General features: G+C 43.2%; 1 pseudogene; it reads right to left on the bottom strand.

Annotated features, from left to right (window-relative positions):
• LOC143817793 (CWF19-like protein 2 pseudogene) overlaps window positions 1-19866 on the bottom strand; it is a 38824-nt pseudogene extending 18958 nt beyond the window's left edge.
• Between the last annotated feature and the right edge of the window lie 577 nt (window positions 19867-20443).

The raw sequence follows: 20443 nt of genomic DNA, 5'->3' as shown, positions 1-20443 counted from the left end.
TCCCTCTTCTCCGTCAATCCATACAATGGAGCTCCGCCCATCCAGGTCACGTGAGCGGGCCGGCGCCTGGTCCACGCCACGCCCCCGGAGCGACGGAAACTCCACCATACAGAGAAAACTGCAGCAAATGGGTGTGCTACAAAGTGCTAAATAGTGCATGTAAGTGGAGAAAGTGAAAAACCAGAAAAAGCGTACTATCCTTAAAACGATATTTTATTATTAAATTGTCTAAAATCCCAATAAATAAGACTCAAATGTATGCAATCAACATCAGCCAACTGGGTTGGGTAAGCTAGAAAAATAGGGAGAAAATAGATATGCCTGTAGGTGGCCCTAAAATGTCTTAAACCTACCTACCAGCGGAGGTTGGCACCCTAGATTACGATATGGCGCCCCCGCTCACCGTCGACTGTCCCTTCTTACCCTAGTAGGGTCCTACTTGCTACCCACACCCAGGTACCCACAGACATACACACACAAATTGACCAATAGGTCACACTAACCAAAAAACGTGAAAAAGTGAAAAAAGAAAAAAGTGAACGAAAAATTCTAAAAACACTGCAGACATAGCTGCATAAATGCACTAAATAGCATGTACCCCACAGTTACCTCAAAAAATATTTGAAAAAATATATAGTGCAGAGCTATGGGGTACAGCAGGGCACAGTTGGAGTGTGCTCAGTTAAATATTCGGAGGTCATGAGTAGTGAAGCCTCTAATAGATGTAACAATAGGTCACTGTCTTTGTTAGTGATTGATGACCCAAAAATCATAGACAGACCAATAAAGCTAATGTACAGAGTGGATCCCTAGGCAAGATAGCACCCCTCCGAAAAGGTTAGCAGATATATAAGTACACTCAATGGATGTAAGTATGTTGTTGGGTGATATAGATATTCCACCCTAAATTGTCCAAAAATAAACAGAACAAAATATTCATCAAAAACCAAAAAACAAAATAAACCCAAATGAAAAAATTATCTGCCTTATAGGGTATCACATATAGTATTTCTTATTTAGTTTGAGGGCTAATGCACATCAGTATACAGAAACGACTGAGAACCATCCCTCATTACTCTCTCTATATTAGATGATCTGGTAAGCTTTTATTGCTATGAGTAGCATATTAGTCTGCACTCTAGATGCCATCCGAGTTCCGCATCTTATACCATAGAAAAAATCAGCAAAAATATTAGACAAAATCAGAAAAAAGAAAGAAACACAAAACAAATTGGTATCACATATAGTGTCTCTCAATTGCGTTAAATTAGTGCATCTACAAGCCCAAAATATCTGAGGCCAATCCCTTATAGGATATCACATATAGTATTTCTCATTTGGTTTAAGGGCTAATGTACATCAGAGTACAGAAACAGCTAAGAGCCATCCCTCATTACCCTCTCTATAATGGATAATCTGATACACTTTTGTTGCTGTCAGTAGCACATTAGTCTGCACTCTAGATGCCATACGAGTTCCGCATCTCATACCAAAGAAAAAATTAGCAAAATATTAAAGAAACACAAAATAAATTGGTATCACATAAAGTGTCTCTCAATAGCATTAGATTAGTGCATCTATAAGCCCAAAATGACTGAGGCCAATCCCTCATTGCTGTCCTATAAGCAAGTACTAAACTTGGTCTGTCTTGACAGAGAAGCATAAAGAAAAAAACTTATCTGAGTAGGTGACATATTCAGTCCCATCTCGCCATCCCTACGCGTTTCACCCCTTCCCAGTTTAGGGGCTCATCAGGGGACAAATTCGGGTATAGCAACAGTGGCTTCAGAAGTCTAGCAGCAATGGCTACACACGTGGATTACAGCGTGCGGAAGTAGCAGATGTTATTCTTAATGACTCATGTTACCGTAATGCTTAGAAACAAATGTCTTATCTTATTTTTAGCAAGGCAGCATTAAAGGATGTCTGCGCAGCTCTTAGATACAATATGCCTCATGGCCTTAAGTGACTCCCCACAGAGTCACATTCCAACCCGGGCCTCCCGGGGGCTTAATACGCAGACTGCATGTCACCAGTTCGACATACACAGTGCTCAAAAAATGCTCATAAAAAATGCGTGTCACCAGTAAGTAGTCCCAGCACCACTCAGGCGTGCTAATTCTGCCCAATGCGGCTGGAACCCACCCCTACATCCCATGCCTTACGGCGCTCCCAGAATAATGGAACGCAAATGCGTGTCAGCAGATGCCGACATACGCACTGGCTCACTTCAAATCTTATATGAGCCTATCTGCCGACAGGATACCAATTCCACTCATGAAAGTACTGCTGGCCCATATTTTTAGAGCATGTACATTGGCATAGGATAATATTCAGAAAAAGGGGAAAGGTCTAAATATGTCTTCCAATAATAAAGAAAAACTTGAGCATATTTCTTAATTCCATATCAAAATACTTCTAAGCTACAATGCATACTCAAAATCAGTAATATTCTGTATGCTCCCGGCCTTAAATAGCACCAGATACTGTCATATATTGCTACCATTCCTCCGCACACACCACTATAGTATGTATATCATGTTTTTTAAAAGAAGGCATATAAGCCCACATTAAGAGGCCATCTGACCTCTGCTGATGACAATATCACTGTTGGGGAAAGGGATAACCCACAGTGTCTTTAGACTCACTGTTAGTCAATAAAATGGACCAAAAGGGTTATCTTCCAGACTTTAAATCCTCTACACGAGCAGTCCTAAATGAAGCAGGTATATGTCAGTTGTTCATTGAGCCCACCAGGGCTCATACTCTCCAGCCAAAAGATCCATCTACATTCTCTCTGGAGGATCTTATTGTCCCAGTCTCCTTGTCTGATAGATGGATATATCACCTCAATGATTTTGAACGAGATGCAGTCAACATCCCCATTATGTACAGAGTTTACATGTCTGACTAGAGGAGAATCTCGCCCATGTCTTATGTCTCCCAGATGCTCGCCCATTCTGACCCGCAGCTGTCGCTTAGTTTTCCCTACGTAATCCATGGGACAAGAGCACGTACAGACATAGACAACACCCTCCGTTTTGCAATTACCAAATTGTCTGTTTTTATATATCCTTTTAGTCACTGAGCTCTGAAACGTAGTGGAAGGTGCAATATAATTGCAGAAGCTACAGTGGCCACATCTGAAGGTCCCTACAGATCTATTCGCCAGCCATGTCTCTTTAGTTTTTGGTGGATTATAGTGGCTATCAACCACCATATCTCGAATGGACCTACCCCTCCTGTAAGTAACAGACGGATAGGGGGAGATCCATCTGTTAAGATCTGGGTCTGTTCTTAAAATCCCCCAGTATTTCCTCAATATATTCATCACCCTTTCCTGTTGATCATCAAAGGTACCGATCAGTCTTGTTATAGGGGTCTCATTATCTTTATTACGGGGATGAAGCAATGTTGTCCTTTCTCTATTTTCAGCATGTTTATTTGCTTCCTCAAGTAATGCCCTGGGATATCCACGATCCGTGAATCTTTTTTCCAGATCCCTTGCTTTGTTATGATAGTCCCCATTTTCGGAGCAGTTTCTCCTCAATCTCAGGAACTGCCCTTTCGGTATCCCTCTTTTCAATGAGGTAGGGTGATAACTTTCCCACCTTAATAGGCCATTGGCCGCCGTTGGCTTACGGAAAAGGGTAGTTCTTATTGAGCCATTGTCTTCAATGGACAATTTCACATCGAGAAATGAAATCTCTCTTCCACCCACCTCATACGTGAACCTGAGACCTAACTGATTCTCATTTAGAGATTTCATGAAGAGTTGGAAGGTTGGTATATCTCCAGTCCAGAGGACGAGGATGTCGTCTATGTAGCGGCCCCAAAATTGTATATGGGGTCCCCAGACGACATCCCCGTCCCCAAAGACCACCGTGTCCTCCCACCAGCCCAGGAGCAAATTCGCATAGGTGGGCGCACAAGGGCTGCCCATAGCGGTGCCCCTGAGCTGGTGGTAGAACTTCCCATTAAACAGGAAGAAGTTATGACACAAAACATACTCCAATAGAGTCATCACAAAGTCATTGTGTGAAGCCAGATGATTACCTCGAGTATTCAAAAAATATTTAACTGCCTTGAGACCCGCCTCATGATGTATACTCGAGTATAGGGCCTCTACATCTATTGAGATGAGTATTGTCCCTGCTTCCACAGAGACCCCTTCCAATTTGGTCAACAAGTCAGTTGTGTCTCTTGTGTAGGATGGCAGGGCTACAACAAAAGGCCTCAACACCTGATCCAGGTAGACGCTACTGTTCTGCCCCAGAGCGTCTATCCCCGACACTATTGGTCTACCTTTAAGCGGGGGGTACCCCTTGTGAATTTTTGGAATTGCATAAAATGTCGCAATTACCGGATTTTTAGGTAGGAGAAAGTTCAATTCACTTTTTGAGATCAAATGGGCTTCCAATGCTCTGCTTAGAATGTCATTTAGGCCATTTTTATATTCGGGAGATGGATCACGGCGTAATACTTCATATGTCGTTTTATCGGCAAGAACGTCCATACACATCTTGACATAATCCACCCTATTCATCAGTACTGTGTTTCCCCCTTTGTCCGATGGCTTTATAATCAAAGAGGCATCAGATTGAAGGCATTGTAATGCATCTTTTTCCTCCCTAGATATATTGGGGTTAGCTGACCTATATTTAGGGTTAATTCTCTTTATTTCATCCACAACAAGTTTTTCAAAAGCATCAATGGTACCATGGTCACCAGAGGGTGGCATTTTGGTACTTTTCCATTTGAGGTCAGTAAACGGACCTTCTCCCGGATTTCTACCGCCCTCTTCTGCCAGGTCAGCCAAGAGGCATACATCTCCAAGATCCTCTGGCAGGATGCCAAGTTGTTGACACTTATTACGATCACTATTTGCAAAGAACTTTTTCCACCTTAATTTCCTCAGGAATAGATTTATGTCCTTAACCCATAACCCTATTTATCTAGCTTACCCAACCCAGTTGGCTGATGTTGATTGCATACATTTGAGTCTTATTTATTGGGATTTTAGACAATTTAATAATAAAATATCGTTTTAAGGATAGTACGCTTTTTCTGGTTTTTCAATTTAATATATCCTTTCAATATTCTAGTCGGTTTTCTACATTAAGTGGAGAAAGTGCAAATAGTGCCAATAATAAGGTACTGTCTATCTGATCCAGTAGGACTATATACCACCTACATTAGATATCAGAAAGCAAAAAGCACGATATATAGAACAATAAGATAAGTGAGTGAACTTAAAAGTGCTCATTATACGATTATGGTAAATACTGCATAATTTAAACATTTTAAAATATACATATATGTATATAATGGCCCAAATTACTTACATAACCGACATACATGGGTATAATCTATATAAGTACTCACATGAATATACATAAAGAAAAAGAACATGATAATTATATCCAAATACAAAAATGGCTCTTAAAGCCAAAAGTCCGACTTTATATTTGCATTCTTTAAAGCAAGTAATAATATAATAGAGTGTAGTCCATAAAGTGTTCCTGTACTTGACGTTTTCCATATTCGGAATTCATGTAATTTCTCCTTCTAGAACACACCATGGTATCATGTCCAACGTTTATAATATTCCCATCATCCCATCATCGGATAGCATGTAAATAGAGCCAAAATATGAAAACTCTAAAATCAAAATCAATAAAAATTGAAATTAATAACAGACAAAGAGACAAATTAAAACCAATGGGAAATGGCAGGAAAAGAGGACCTCAACAGAATTTATAAAAAAGATGAAAAACCCTGGGCCTCATTTAGGCCCATGGGAGCCATGGTACCCAACAACGTGATCCAGCGACATTCTCGCTGGGCCAATATACGTTTCACGTTTCCTCCCCTTATTCCACAGTGGACAAGGTCAATGCCTCGTGCCTGGAATGATTTGGGATTGCACCCATGATGTTGTCTAAAATGATAAGGTATTGTTTTCAGACGTGTAATGTCTGTCTCATTTTTTGCGGCCACTATGTCACGTACATGTTCCCGTATGCGGGTGCCCAAACGGCGAGATGTTAAACCCACGTACACCTTTGGACATCCGCATACCGCATAGTACACTACTTGAATCGTATTACAGTTTATATGATAATTGATGGTATAAGTTCTACTTCCATCAACCGAATCAAAAGTAGCAGTCCGACTGATATTTGGGCACGTGACACAGTTTCCGCATGGAAAACATCCATTGCGTGGTCCACCTGAGCCAAAATTGTATGTAGTTATTTTCGGAGCATAATGACTGGAGACCAGCAGGTCTCTCAGATTTTTGCTCCTTCTGGCAGTCATTGCCGGATAGTTGGTAAGACACTTTGCGAGCGTAGGGTCACTTCTGAGGATGCCCCAATGTTTTTGGAGGCAGTTCCTCATTGTGAGCCATTCACCATTATAGGTCAAAATAAACCGTGTGACATCTTTTTGCTGATTTCTTTTCAGATTACTGCCACCTGAACATAATAGTTCATTACGTGGTGCATGTTTGGCTCGCCTGTATCCCGCCTTAATGCTCCTGTTGCTATATCCCCTTGCTTGAAATCTGACCCTGAGGTCAGCCGCTTGTGCCTCAAACCTAGCAACAGACGAGCATATCCGCTTCATTCTGAGATGCTGCCCAACAGGATATAGATTATCATCCACCTCGATCTTAATGTCCAGAAAGTCCACCTCGGTCCTACTCACCTGGTGTGTCAATTTGATGTTATACACATTATCATTTAGTTGTTTCATAAATTCTTGCAATGCGTCTTCAGGTCCCTGCCATATAATGAACAGGTCATCAATGTAACACAGCCAGCACTGCACATGGTCCGCGGCCTGCGGTCCCCCCCCCCCACCAAAAATCTCCCTCTCCCAGTATCCCAGGAAGAGATTGGCAAAGGAGGGCACACAGGCCGCGCCCATCGCAGTGCCGCACCGCTGCAAATAAAAGACATCCCTGAAGACAAAGAAGTTTCTTGTCAAAATAAACGTCAAAAGTTCCATGACCAGCTCACATATGGCCCCATCCCAATTGCTAGCATCCAAGAAGAAGCGGACCGCCTTCAATCCTTGTTGATGGTCAATACAAGTGTACAATGACTGCACATCGGCAGTGACCAGACACATATTGTCCTCAAGCTGAATCCCATCGATCCGACGGAGTACGTCAGACGTGTCCCTGACATAAGAGGGGAGCGACTCAACAAGAGGTTTTAAGTAATAGTCAATAAATTTGCATACCGGGTCACTCAACCCCCCCATGCCAGAGACTATCGGACGGCCCGGCGGATCGATGGGATTTTTGTGAATTTTTGGAATAAAGTAAAGGGTAGGAACCCTGGGGAATTGAGTGAGTAATCCGTCCAAAACATTCTTAGGTATGATACCTCTATCATGGGCATCTTTCAGTATCCCTTCTAATTCATGATAGAATGAATTGGTTGGATTAGAGTCCAATTTTTTGTAAGTTTCCTTATCTCTAAGATGTTTATATGCCTCTTTTTCATAGAGAGAGTTAGGCCACAGGACCACATTTCCCCCATTGTCCGCTGGTTTAATTACCAAATCATATTTTTGGAGTTGTTCTAATGCCACTCTTTGTCTAGATGTCAAATTATCATTATTTCGTCTTGTGGATATTTTTTGAAAATCTTTTATTACCATTTTGGTAAATATATCCACTGCAGGACATAGAGACAAGGGGGGAAAGTTAGTGGACCTGGGCCTACAATCTCGTGGAAACGTACTTACCGCAGATGATGTCTGTTCATTTAATAGATCCTCCAGTGCCATTAATGCCTCCCTCTCGATGTCTTCGCTTGTTTGTGTCAAGCCATCTTTTTCATAAAGTTTTTTAAAAATCAATTTCCTAGAGAAGAGGAACAGATCTTTGACGGCTGTGAAAAAATCGAATTTGTTAGTCGGAGACAAGGTCAAACCCTTTTGTAACACTTCCAATTGGTCATTAGTAAGAGTGTGTTCAGAAAGATTTATTATCTCCAATCCCTTTTTGTTTTTCTTAGCTGGCTGATTGGTCTGAGGATTTTTGCGTTTAACAGAACTCTTATCACGATTAAAGCCAGAGTTACGTAAATCATAATATCTTGGAAGTGTTGGGTTTGACTCTTCACTTGATGCGACCGACAGCATGGAGGCAGACCTGGCACGGGAGGATCCCCTCACCCGGTTATTTCTTCTATTCCATCTATAGACCGTGTTTGATTGTTGGTCGTTCAGGTCACGTTGGAATTTTTTGGATTTATTATCACATATTCCTTTCTCCCATTTGCTAAATTCACTATCTAACTCAGCATTAAATTGGGCCAAGGTTTCACTAGACAAATCCTGTTTAAGTCTTATTTGTAATTCCTCAATTTTTTGATCGAGCGTCTCCAAATTATTCGAATTACTTTGGGCAAGTAGCTCCATAAATCCTCTGGAGCACGTGGTTGCTAGTTCTTCGTTATTGTACAAGTATAGCATTTAGCAATCATTAGTGTTGAGCGATACCGTCCGATATTTGAAAGTATCGGTATCGGAAAGTATCGGCCGATACCGGCAAAGTATCGGATCCAATCCGATACCGATACCCGATACCAATACAAGTCAATGGGACTCAAGTATCGGACGGTATCCCTGATGGTTCCCAGGGTCTGAAGGAGAGGAAACTCTCCTTCAGGCCCTGGGAACCATATTAATGTGTAAAATAAAGAATTAAAATAAAAAATATTGCTATACTCACCTCTCCGAGGGAACCGGCAGCGTTGTTTGCTTAAAATGCGCGCTTTTCCTTCCTTCCGTGACGTCACGGCTTCTGATTGGTCGCATGCCGCCCATGTGGCCGCGACGCGACCAATCACAGCAAGCCGTGACGTAATTTCAGGTCCTTCTAGGCATTCAGTATTTTAAAATTACGTTCCGGCTTTGTGATTGGTCGCGTCGCCCATGTGACCGCGACGCGACCAATCACAAAGCCGGAACGTAATTTTAAAATACTGAATGCCTAGAAGGACCTGAAATTACGTCACGGCTTGCTGTGATTGGTCGCGTCGCGGCCACATGGGCGGCATGCGACCAATCAGAAGCCGTGACGTCACGGAAGGAAGGAAAAGCGCGCATTTTAAGCAAACAACGATGCCGGTTCCCTCGGTGAGGTCCAGGCTGCGTCGGAGAGGTGAGTATAGCAATATTTTTTATTTTAATTCTTTATTTTACACATTAATGTTGTTTCGATACCGATACCCGATACCACAAAAGTATCGGATCTCGGTATCGGAATTCCGATACAGCAAATATCGGCCGATACCCGATACTTGCGGTATCGGAATGCTCAACACTAGCAATCATATAAGCCACAGCGTCAGCCGCATGGACTGTAGCATCGGCAGAGTCTTTTTTTGGGGGGGCAGTAAGGTCCCTCGTGTGAAACCTAATGATGAGGAACGTAACGGTTGTATCACACGGCGTGGTGAGGACAGCCCATGAGGTGAGGACAGCCCACGAGGTGTAGACACTCTCTGGTTGGGTCATCAATTGTCATTTTTAATCTGTCTAAAATCTTTCTAGTAGTAGAATTACCCACAATGAAGGACGGTGTATATTGAACTCTGCCGCTATCCGCATAAATATATCCCACCCCCGAGGTAAATTACTATTATTATTATTATTTATTTATATAGCACCATTGATTCCATGGTGCTGTACATGAGAAGGGGTTACATACAAGTTACAGATATCACTTACAATAGACAAACTAACAATGACAGACTGATACAGAGGGGCGAGGACCCTGCCCTTGCGGGCTTACATTCTGCAGGATTATGGGGAAGGAGACAGTAGGTTGGGGGTTGCAGGAGCTCCGGTGTTGGTGAGGCGGTAGCTTCGGTATTGATGAGGCAGTGGGGTCAGTGCAGGCTGTAGGCTTTCCTGAAGAGATGAGTTTTCAGGTTCCGTCTGAAGGATCCGAATGTGGTGGATAACTTTGGGGCAGAGAATCCAGAGGATGGGGGATATTCGGGAGAAGTCTTGGAGGCGATTGGATGAGGAGCGAATAAGTGTGGAGGAGAGATGGAGGTCTTGGGAGGACCGGAGATTACGTGAGGGAAGATATATGGAGATTAGTTCAGAGATATATGGAGGAGACAGGTTATGGATGGCTTTGTATGTTAGTATTAGTAATTTGAACTGGATACGCTGAGGGAATGGGAGCCAGTGAAGAGATTTGCAGAGGGGGGAAGCGGAGGAGTAGCGAGGAGAGAGATGGATTAGTCGGGCAGCAGAGTTAAAGATGGACTGGAGAGGTGCAAGGGTGTTAGCAGGGAGGCCGCAGAAAAGGATGTTGCAGTAGTCGAGGCGGGAGATGATGAGGGCATGCACAAGCATTTTAGTAGATTGAAGGTTGAGGAAAGGATGGATTCTGGAGATATTTTTGAGCTGGAGGCGACAGGAGGTGGAAAGAGCTTGGATGTGCGGTTTGAAGGACAGGGCAGAGTCGAAGGTTGCTCCGAGGCAGCGGACTTCCGGTATGGGGGAAAGCATGATGTCATTGATTGTGATAGATAGGTCAGGTAAGGAAGATCTGTGGGATGGAGGAAAGATGATGAGTTCAGATTTGTTCACATTGAGTTTGAGGAAGCAAGAGGAGAAGGAGGATATGGCTGATAGGCACTCTGGGATTCTGGACAGCAGAGCGGTGACGTCTGGGCCAGAGAGGTTGATCTGAGTGTCATCAGCATAGAGGTGGTACTGGAATCCATAGGACTTTGAGTTGTCCCAAGCCAAGTGTATAGATTGAGAAGAGTAGGGGTCCTAGAACAGAGCCTTGGGGGACTCCAACAGAGAGAGGGTGGGATGAGGAGGTAGTGTGGGAGACTCTGAAAGTGCAGTTGGAAAGGTACGAGGTGATCCAGGATAGGGCGAGGTCTTTGATGCCAAAGGAGGAGAGGATCTGTAGTAGGAGGCAGCGGTCAACTGTGTCAAAAGCAGAGGACAGGTCTAGAAGGAGGAGTACAGAGTATTGTCCAGTAGCTTTGGCTGTAAGTAGGCCGTTAGTGATTTTGGTCAGGGCAGTCTCAGTTGAGTGATGGGGGCGGAAACCAGATTGTAGATTGTCAAAGAGCAAGTTAGATGAGAGGTGGGAGGAAAGTTCAGCGTGGACGTGCTGCTCCAGGAGTTTGGAAGCGAATGGGAGCAGCGATATTGGGGGATAGCTGGACATAGCAGTTGGATCGAGGGTTGGCTTTTTAAGGATAGGTGTGATTGTGGCATGTTTGAACGCAGAAGGGAAGGTGCCAGAAGTTAGTGATAGGTTGAACAGGTGGGTTAGGGATGGGATAAGTGTGGTGGTGAGGTTGGGGAGGAGGTGGGATGGGATGGGGTCGAGCGCACAGGTGGTGAGGTGCGATTTGGAGAGGAGACAGTTAAGCCCCCGTTCAGTGATGTTGGATAGGGATGTTATGGGGTTTGGGCATTGGTCTGGTATACAAAGGGGTTGTGGTGGTTTAACTATGAAGACTTGCCTTATCTGGTCGGAAGATACGAGGGTTGTGAAGTAGGCCTGTTTAGCAGAGGTGAGAGCAGATTTAAAAGCGAGTGTTGCTTGTTTGAATACAGTGAAGTCATCTTGCGAGTGTGTGTTCTTCCAATGCCACTCCGCAACTCTGGACACTTGCCGGAGCTTTTTAGTGGTGTTATTGTGCCAAGGTTGTCTATTGATACGTCGCACTCTGCCATGGACGAGAGGGGCAACCGTGTCAATAGCTGATGCGAGAGTGGCATTGTAGTAAGCCGTGGCAGCGTCTGTGTCGTGGAGTGAGGATATGGATGCCAGTGGTAGGATGGAGTCAGTGTGTGGGTGTCTAGGTGTGCAAGGTTTCTGCGGGGGTGCGCATGTTGCTGGTCATGGATGACCGGTGAGGAGGACAAGGATGAGAAGGTGAGCAGATGGTGGTCGGAGAGAGGTGAGGTGGTGAAGTTAGATAGAGAGCAGAGACGGGTGAATACCAGGTCTAGTGTATGCCCGTCTGTGTGGGTGGCTGCGGAGGACCATTGAGTAAGTCCAAAGGATGAGGTAAGGGACAGAAGTTTGGAGGCTGTTGACTGAAGGTTATCAATGGGGATGTTTAAGTCACCCATGATGATGGTGGGAATGTCAGCAGAGAAAGTGAAGAAGCCAGGTGGAGAATTGGTCAATAAAGGCAGTGGCTGGGCCTGGAGGTCGGTATATGACAGCCACTTGGAGGTTGGAGGGGGAGTAGATGCGGATAGAATGGACTTCAAAAGAGGGGAGGATAAGGGAAGGAAGAGGCGGGATTGGGTTAAAGATGCAGTTGGAGGAGTGGGTCTCCTCCTTTCCTCAACCATGTTTGTTGCCGGGTCGAGGAGTGTGGGTGAAGTGGAGGCCTCCGTGACACAGCGCAGCAGGGGAGGCGGTGTCAGAGGGTGTTAGCCATGTTTCTGTGAGGCCAAGGAAGGCAAGGTTGCGGGAGAGAAAAAGGTTGTGAATCACATGAAGCTTATTGCAGATTGAGCGGGCATTCCAGAGTGATCCAGAGAGAGGGAGCAGGGGGGTTGGCGTCAGGGGCACGGGTTTTATATTGGAAAGATTGCGGTAGTTCATGTTGGATAGGGAGCGATAGGAGGTAGTAGTAATGGGAGGTATGAGATTAGGTGGTCCAGGGATGGGAGATGTCGCCAGCAGTGAGGAGATGTAGAGAGAGAGAGCAGGTGGGCGAAAGAGTGGCCGACTTGTTTTATGTTTTCTTAGGACAGATTTGAGGTTGAGGAGCAGGTCAGCAGAGGAGGACAGGTGGGGAGGAAAGAGGGAAGGGGAGATGATTACTAGGTTAGAGAGTGCTGGGGTTTGTGATATCGAAGGAGAGAGAGGATTAGTGGAGCAGACACTATAAGGGCATAGGTAAACATGATGAAGGAGTAAGATGGGTTAATAGAAAAGCTAGATCCAAGTAATAAGAAGTGCTTACTCAGCAGACATACACAAAACACCCTGGACTTACAGAAACTATGAAAATTGAAATCATATGAAAATATATTTGTAACACTTGTGTATGTTTGAGAAAGTCACTGCTACCAACATTACAGCTCGTCTTGTAATACAGTGAGACTTGTGTAACTAAAAGGTGCGACTGTTAATCCTAGTTGTTTTCTTTCTTCAATCCGATCATCTGCTGATGGGAACAAGTGGATCACAGTAATGGAAAGTAGTGTATGTGCATCTTTTATATATTTTGTGCCCGTGTTTACTATGTACAAGTCTGTAGTGTGTAAACAGACATGTGAATATTTTGTTGTATTGTATATAATGTGAATATACATGTAAATGAGCTTGTTTATATGGGTGGGGATTGATGGTGGGGGGCCCAGACAAGTCCTGCACAGGGGCCCTTCACTGTCACTGTCCCCTATTTTAAAAGTGTAGATTCTGCGCTGAATTTTGTGCGTCTGCTGCATTTTCTCTAATATCTCTTCTGCGTATTCTATCAGCTAGTGACCTCTTAGTGATTACTGCGTGGCTGGGCAATATACTGCGTGGCTGGGCAATATACTGCGTGGCTGGGCAATATACTGCGTGGCTGGGCAATATACTGCGTGGCTGGGCAATATACTACGTGGCTGGGCAATATACTACGTGGCTGGTCAATATACTACGTGGACATGCATATTCTAGAATACCCGATGCCTTAGAATCGGGCCACCATCTAGTACCATATATGTATATATGCCATGGATGAGGCCACAGTAAAGTGTATCTTTATTTGGGACAAAAGGTAACTCGCAAGTCATTTCAGATGATGATGAGAAACATACAATTTGTCATTCCTCCTACACATAGTCACATACCAGGGAGGAAGCCACTCAAGCCAGTATAATATTGCACCTTTATTTGGGTCACATGGTAACTCCCATGCATTTATTTACAGTCCACAGACTCCACTCTACCTCTCTCCTGTTTGCTTCAATACACTGTTAGTTTTGTGCACTGATACTTTTGTACACTTGATTCACTTTAATATTTAAACTTTGATACTTATAATATACTTTAATAAACTGATAAACTGATGAGGTCCATGGTGTGCCTCTGCTCTGACCCTGCTTGGTGGCCATTCCTACCTCTGGACAGCAGCCCTTCCATGGCGGCATTCCACTGAGTCCTATTGTAAATCCAGATCCCTGTACAGGGGTTAAAGGGTCTTGGGATTTCTCTGGAGTCTGCCAGACGGAGAGGCTTGTGCTAAGTTTGTCCTAGGCAGCCTTTTGAGCACGTGACCTCAGGCAGATCTTACAAGACCATCAGAGAATTGTATTTGGATTCCATATACAGAGCTCCTAAATGGTGGCAGAGCAAAATTATCCTACAAATTACACCATTATGGAAACTGCACCACTATGGGAATTTATCTACAGGTGTAGCAATGATTTTTGACTCTATTGGTGGTTTCCACAAACAAGCAGCAGTGGATGTTACAGGGAGAATTGCAAATCTTTAATTGTATTCCTTAGTTTGCTTCTGGAGACATGCACCCAGTAAATTAGGCGGCTCTCATCACTACAGAAATGCCAAACACATGGATTCTATATGTGATTTAGGCACACAGGGGCTTAGAATGGGGGCATGCAGGATTTGCTGGATTTCTTTTGGCGGGGCGAGGAGTCATAGCGTTTCTCCAGAGCTTTTCTACTACCAGTAACATGGAAGCCCCTCTTATTAACATTGACAGATGACAAACCTGAGTGGGGACTTTTTTTTTGGATTGAGTTGAGGCTTTTATTGGGCCGTGCACATGTCAGATTTTTTCCTTGGGTACGAAAAATTGCAGCATGCCCAAGTTTGATCTCATAGTGAGTTGCATGGCTGAGTGCAATCAGAATGAGTCTGTAGAAAACATCGGACTGCACTTGGATGTCAGTAGATTGCAGACATTGAAGGCCATCTCCACTATCTGGTTTTAAATTAGAGCAACAAACACCAAATATCACATATAAAAAATGTATACAGATGGATAAATGTATGTATAATATTATGACTAGTCACACTTACAGTGCATGTGCAAAAAAAGGGAAGAAATCTCAATGTGCACGATTAAGTGTGGATATATCGACTAACAAATCAAATAATTACCACATACAAAGTGCAAAAAAGTACTGGAGGAATTGGATATGGGGGTAATATACTTTTTAAGGGTCACCAGGTCAAGTATTCGGCACACCCCAACGTGCGTCTCGCTAAAACTTCCTTCGTCAGGGTTTTTTTTCCAAAACGTGCGTGGTTACGGAACCAGGTGACCCTTAAAGGTATATTACCACCATTTCTAACTCCTCCAGTACGCTTTTCTTGCACTCTTGCACTTTGTGCATGATTAAGTGTGGATATATCAAATAACAAATCAAACTAGATGGGCATTTCCTGAAGGAAATACATGGTGCTTGAACAGCGCTGCCAGCTTTACAGCAGCACTTACTTATCACACACAGGACGGGGGGCACTTATCTTACTTACATACAGACATCCCCCTATATACAGACATCCCCCTATATACAGACATCCCCCTATATACAGACACAGTACATTTGCCTAGCCCCTTAGTGACGGAGCCAATTTTTAAAAATCTGACCAGTGTCACTTTATGTGGTAATAACTCTGGAACGCTTCAACATATCCCAGTGATTTTGAGATTGTTTTTTCGTGACACATTATACTTTATGATAGTGATAAATTTAGGTCAATATGTTTTTTGATTATTTATAATAAATATCAGAAATTTGAGAAAAATGTTAAAAAATTAGCAATTTTCAAACTTTGAATGATTATCCCTTTAATCCAGATAGTCATACCACAGCGAGACATTAATAAATAACATTTCCCTCATGCCTGCTTTACATCAGCACCATTTGTAAACTTTTATTTTATTTTCTTAGCATTTAGGAGGTTTAAAAATGTAGCAGTAATTTTTCATTTTTTTCAAGGAAATTTACAAAATGTATTTTTTTTAGGGAATCATCCATGTTTGAAGTGCCTTTAGGTGTACCATATATTGGGAAACCCCCAAACGTGATACCATTTTAAAAACAGCACCCCCTGGCATATTGAAAACTGCTGTTAGGTAGTTTATTAACCCTTCAGGTGCTTTTCAGGAATTAATACAAAGTAGCATGACAGAAATGAAAATTTGTATTTTTACCACATAAATGCCGCCAACTTCTGAACAGATTACTACAGCCGTCTGACTCTAAGGCCGCTATTTGGTCATGAATTGTCATTGGCAAACATCAGGACCACACAATCATGATCTGAGGGCACCAATTGGGATAAAGAGGAAGCCCCCACACTCTGTTAACCATTTATAATGATGTAGTCACTATTCACAGCAGCATCTAAGGGGTTAAACAGATTTGGACGGTGCAAACACTGATCGTGGCTGATGCAGCAAGTTGTCAGCTATAGTGTACAGCCAACAGTTGCTGGATTGTCACCTGCATGGGGATACTATTCTCTTATATCTCAGGTCAGTTAAAAGGCGTATTGGTGGTCATTAAGGGGCTAGCTGCCATCTTTGTAAGGTCAGTGCACCTGCGCTATGGCTTTAATCTATGTCAGTTGGGGGTCATGGAAAGGTCGCCATTAACTCCTATGGGAATTTTTTTTTTTTTTAACTTCGATTTTTTTTAAAAAACTACCTACAAATCGGATCGACTCCTAAAATACATAGCACACCTGTCCCCACCGAGGGCTTCGAAACGCTGCCTTAACGGGGTCTCTACGCTGAGCGGTTCGGGCTGCATTAATTGTGGAAAACGCGGAGAAGAATAAAATATAAGAAATCGGATTACAATATGTTGCTTGAACCTACAGGGTTCAAGCACCATAATCATTACCACATACGTATTTTTTTTTTTTTTTTAAGTATTTACAAAGTTTATTAAAATTTTAGGTTTTTTTGTTTTCAGATCACACTTAAAATAAAAAGATAAAGTGCCCGGTGTATATAGTAAGAAGTAATATATACACACACAATATAACAGTTACAATACATTTATTGCACAGAGGTTACTCTTTTGTTTTTGTGAAATCAAAGGGCTTCCACCACTGTGCAAACTGTAAAACCTCCTTCCTCTGATCGTCAAAGTTCTCTCGCACGGCTTTTCTCCAGACTCTGGGCTCCAGATCCAGCATGCCACCGATGATTTCCTTGCCAAAATAATGTGGGAACTTGTTATGGTCTTCGATAATGTGCGCAAAACCTCCTTGTAGTCCAAAATCCACCGAGAAATAAGGCAAGCCTTTTGGAACAGATCGCCGAACATCCTTTGTAGACAGCTTTATTAGCTTCTTATTCATAGACCATTCCTCGTCAGATTCCAGAATTGCTTTCTTGAAATAAATTGGTGCCATATCTCCCACCTCCTTCGGCAGGGGAATACATTCATAGACCAGATGAAAGCATTTTTTTAAGTTTATGTTAGTTTCCAGAAAGATGCAGTCCAGTCCGTTATCGGCAAATAGCCTGACTAATGTTTTACGGAACATCTGAATTTCATTCCATAGGTCTTCATCCAGAAGCGTCGCTGCAGTGTGGTGTTGTAAAGGAACGATCAGACAATGTCCCTCCGTGAGGGAAAGGTGGTTGGGAAGACACAAATATACCTTCACTCTTAGCAATGATCAGGTGCTTTGGCAGCTCAGCATTATCGAAGCAAAATGGACATTTTTCCATTCTGGCAGCCAGTCTCCGATGCTCGGCCATGGCTTGCCGCCTCTCTCTTTCCTCTTCCTCATTTGCTCGCTCTTTCTTTGCAGCTTTTGAGACAAACATATTATCCAGGGTGTAGTAATCCTGGTCAGTCTTCTCTCTGAGCTTGGCTGCCATTCTCAGGTATAGCTTGTTCTGGTCTTCGGCTGTTCCCATCTTTTCTCTCTTGACCAGATCTTGAAGGCTCTGATGGTCGTCATCATGGAAGTAACGCACCCTTTCCTTGTCCACGTGTGTCTCAACCAGTTGTCTTTTTCGCCGCCTTCCCCGCGGCTCTGCAGGACCCGCCACGGAGTTTACTGGCCACGCTCTACCAGACAGGTCCGTTTTCACCAGCAGAACTTCTTGCTCTTCTCCAGCTTCGGATTTCTGGGATTTTTCTCTCCTTTCTTTCTCATAGTCTTCCAGTCGATTTCGCTTTTGCTGACGAGCTTCTTCCATTTGAGCTTTGAGTTTTGCAGCCATCTCAGTGTTCCCCATTATTTCCGCCTTTACAATCTTGGCACCGAGCTTCTTCATCTCTTCCTCACTGTGCATTTGGACAGGTTGTGGTTTTGCTTCGGGTCGTGAGGATGTTGGTGGGCTTTCTAAAAGGGGAATAAAGCTCCAAGTCTTCACCTGTGGGAGATCACTCAGCTCTTTCCACTTCTGGAAAATATTCAGGCAATGTCCACTTGTCTCAAAAGAAACTTTATAAAGCCCTTGACCAGCATTGTCTTGCAGGAAATAAAAGGAATCCAATGAGAAGTCTCCAGTTCAATTCTATTCAAGTCCAGTTTAACCAGTAAACAAATGGTGTTTTTTTACACATGAGACTTTGGCACCAGCCATGATGAAATTTTAATTAACTCTTACCACCCCAGGAGATCCACCTTATAGAGCATGACATCTCCCCTCCCAGGTAAGTATTGTTTCACATAATGAATCACAATGGCCACGGCCAGCCTTAGCCTGAATGGTGCCTTGTGTGAAACTGCTCTTTGGTGCCTTCATCCTATTGATTTTTTTATGTTTTACCTGGTTTTCCATATCATTAACAAGGACAGGAGACCCCTTTTTTAAGAACCTAAGAAAATTGATTTTTGATTGCCCCCAAACATGAAGTTTGGATTTTAGCCTCTTCCATCTAGATGAAATAAGACACAATATTGTAAAGTTTGAAGACTTAATTTATCAAACCATAAGCGGAATCAGACACAGGACATTTCAGAATAATATAACAAAATATAGTTGTGTAAAATCAAAAACTCTTATTATTTGAGCAGCACCACATTGTAGACAGTCTGGCCAAGGAGGAAAAAATAGTTGGCACTCCGTGATGCAGTAAAACTTTCCTTTCTTTATTCAATGCAAGTAGTAAATGGATGCAGGGGAGGAGGTGCAGTGGAGGACAACACTCCACTATATAAGATATGCTATTGCTTGTCAAGCACACTTGCACTTTATTGTTTAAATATTTTTCTGTATTTTGTCCTTCATTTGAGGGACCTAAAGGCCACTCTCATAATGGTCACCTTATAACTGACACCATAGCCTTCCATTATACTGTTAGCCTGACACTCGTACATCTTTGAGTCTCCCTTTGTAACATTTGTGGTCATCCTATGTCACCATATATTGTGAGTTAGTCAGTGTAAGAACCTTTTATAGATAAAGTATACACCTAAGTACATGCTTCTGAGACCGTATTAATTGAGTGGATGTCGGTCCATGATATCTATACAGCATAATATCTGGATGCTAGTTACATAGTTTATTACTAGTCCGTTAAAATCAAACTGCTATTGCTATATTTCCTCTTCTTGACAGCCTATATATAAAGTATTATCAAGCTTATATACACTTCAGTGGTCTAGTGTGTTTGAATCTTCACAAATGAATTGGATCCATTTGGATCCTCTTGCATCTGTCGCTCTGTTCTCCTTATGTGAGGGTATGCCAGGGCCATGGCCGTGGCTGAGGGTATGTGCTTTAATGCGCCCTGGTCTCCCATCACAAGAATATAATGTCCCATCTGCAGCATACCTTCTGCTTCACCTTCTGCATCGTCGGGGTCCCATCGAGCTGGCTGAAGTTCTGCTGCTGGCATTGTTGCATATAAAGACAGTCCATTTAAAACTGTACTTTCCTCTGTTCACTGCACATCCTTTTCAGATACAGCATCAGCATAGAGTTCCATACAGTTAACATTCTCTACTTTCCCTGCACTTCTTTCTAGGTTCTTCAGTACGTGCCTGGGTCGTACCGCCTCTTGCGGTAACGCAGCATACTCCATGTCAAGAGTCTACGCTTGGGGGTTCCCTCGTCTGTTTTGGATCGGATCTGAGGGAATCTGACCATGGGATGATCTTCCACATGATGAGCGACCTGCATCCCCGTACTGTTTAGGACCTCTTCTCTTGCTTCTGCTCCACACTGCTGTCGCACAGCTGCTTCAGCTGAGCTTCTGTCCATCTGGACTCTGGATGGCTGGGTACTTTGCTCTAACATTGCAGAACTATCCGCCCTACATGGACACCTGGGCCGTACATGCATACTGTACGTGCATACTGTATGTACATACATACATACATACATAGCAGTAAAGCATTATACTCTACTTTAACGGGGTAGGGACGTGGAAGAGTTTCTGACCCCCTTACATTTATAGATTTAGGGATTGAAGG

This window comes from Ranitomeya variabilis, chromosome 3 (genome assembly GCF_051348905.1).
Source record: "Ranitomeya variabilis isolate aRanVar5 chromosome 3, aRanVar5.hap1, whole genome shotgun sequence".
NCBI lineage: Eukaryota > Metazoa > Chordata > Amphibia > Anura > Dendrobatidae > Ranitomeya > Ranitomeya variabilis.
The sequence above is the reverse complement of the archived record's forward strand: the minus strand, read 5'-3'. Positions and strand labels throughout refer to the sequence as shown.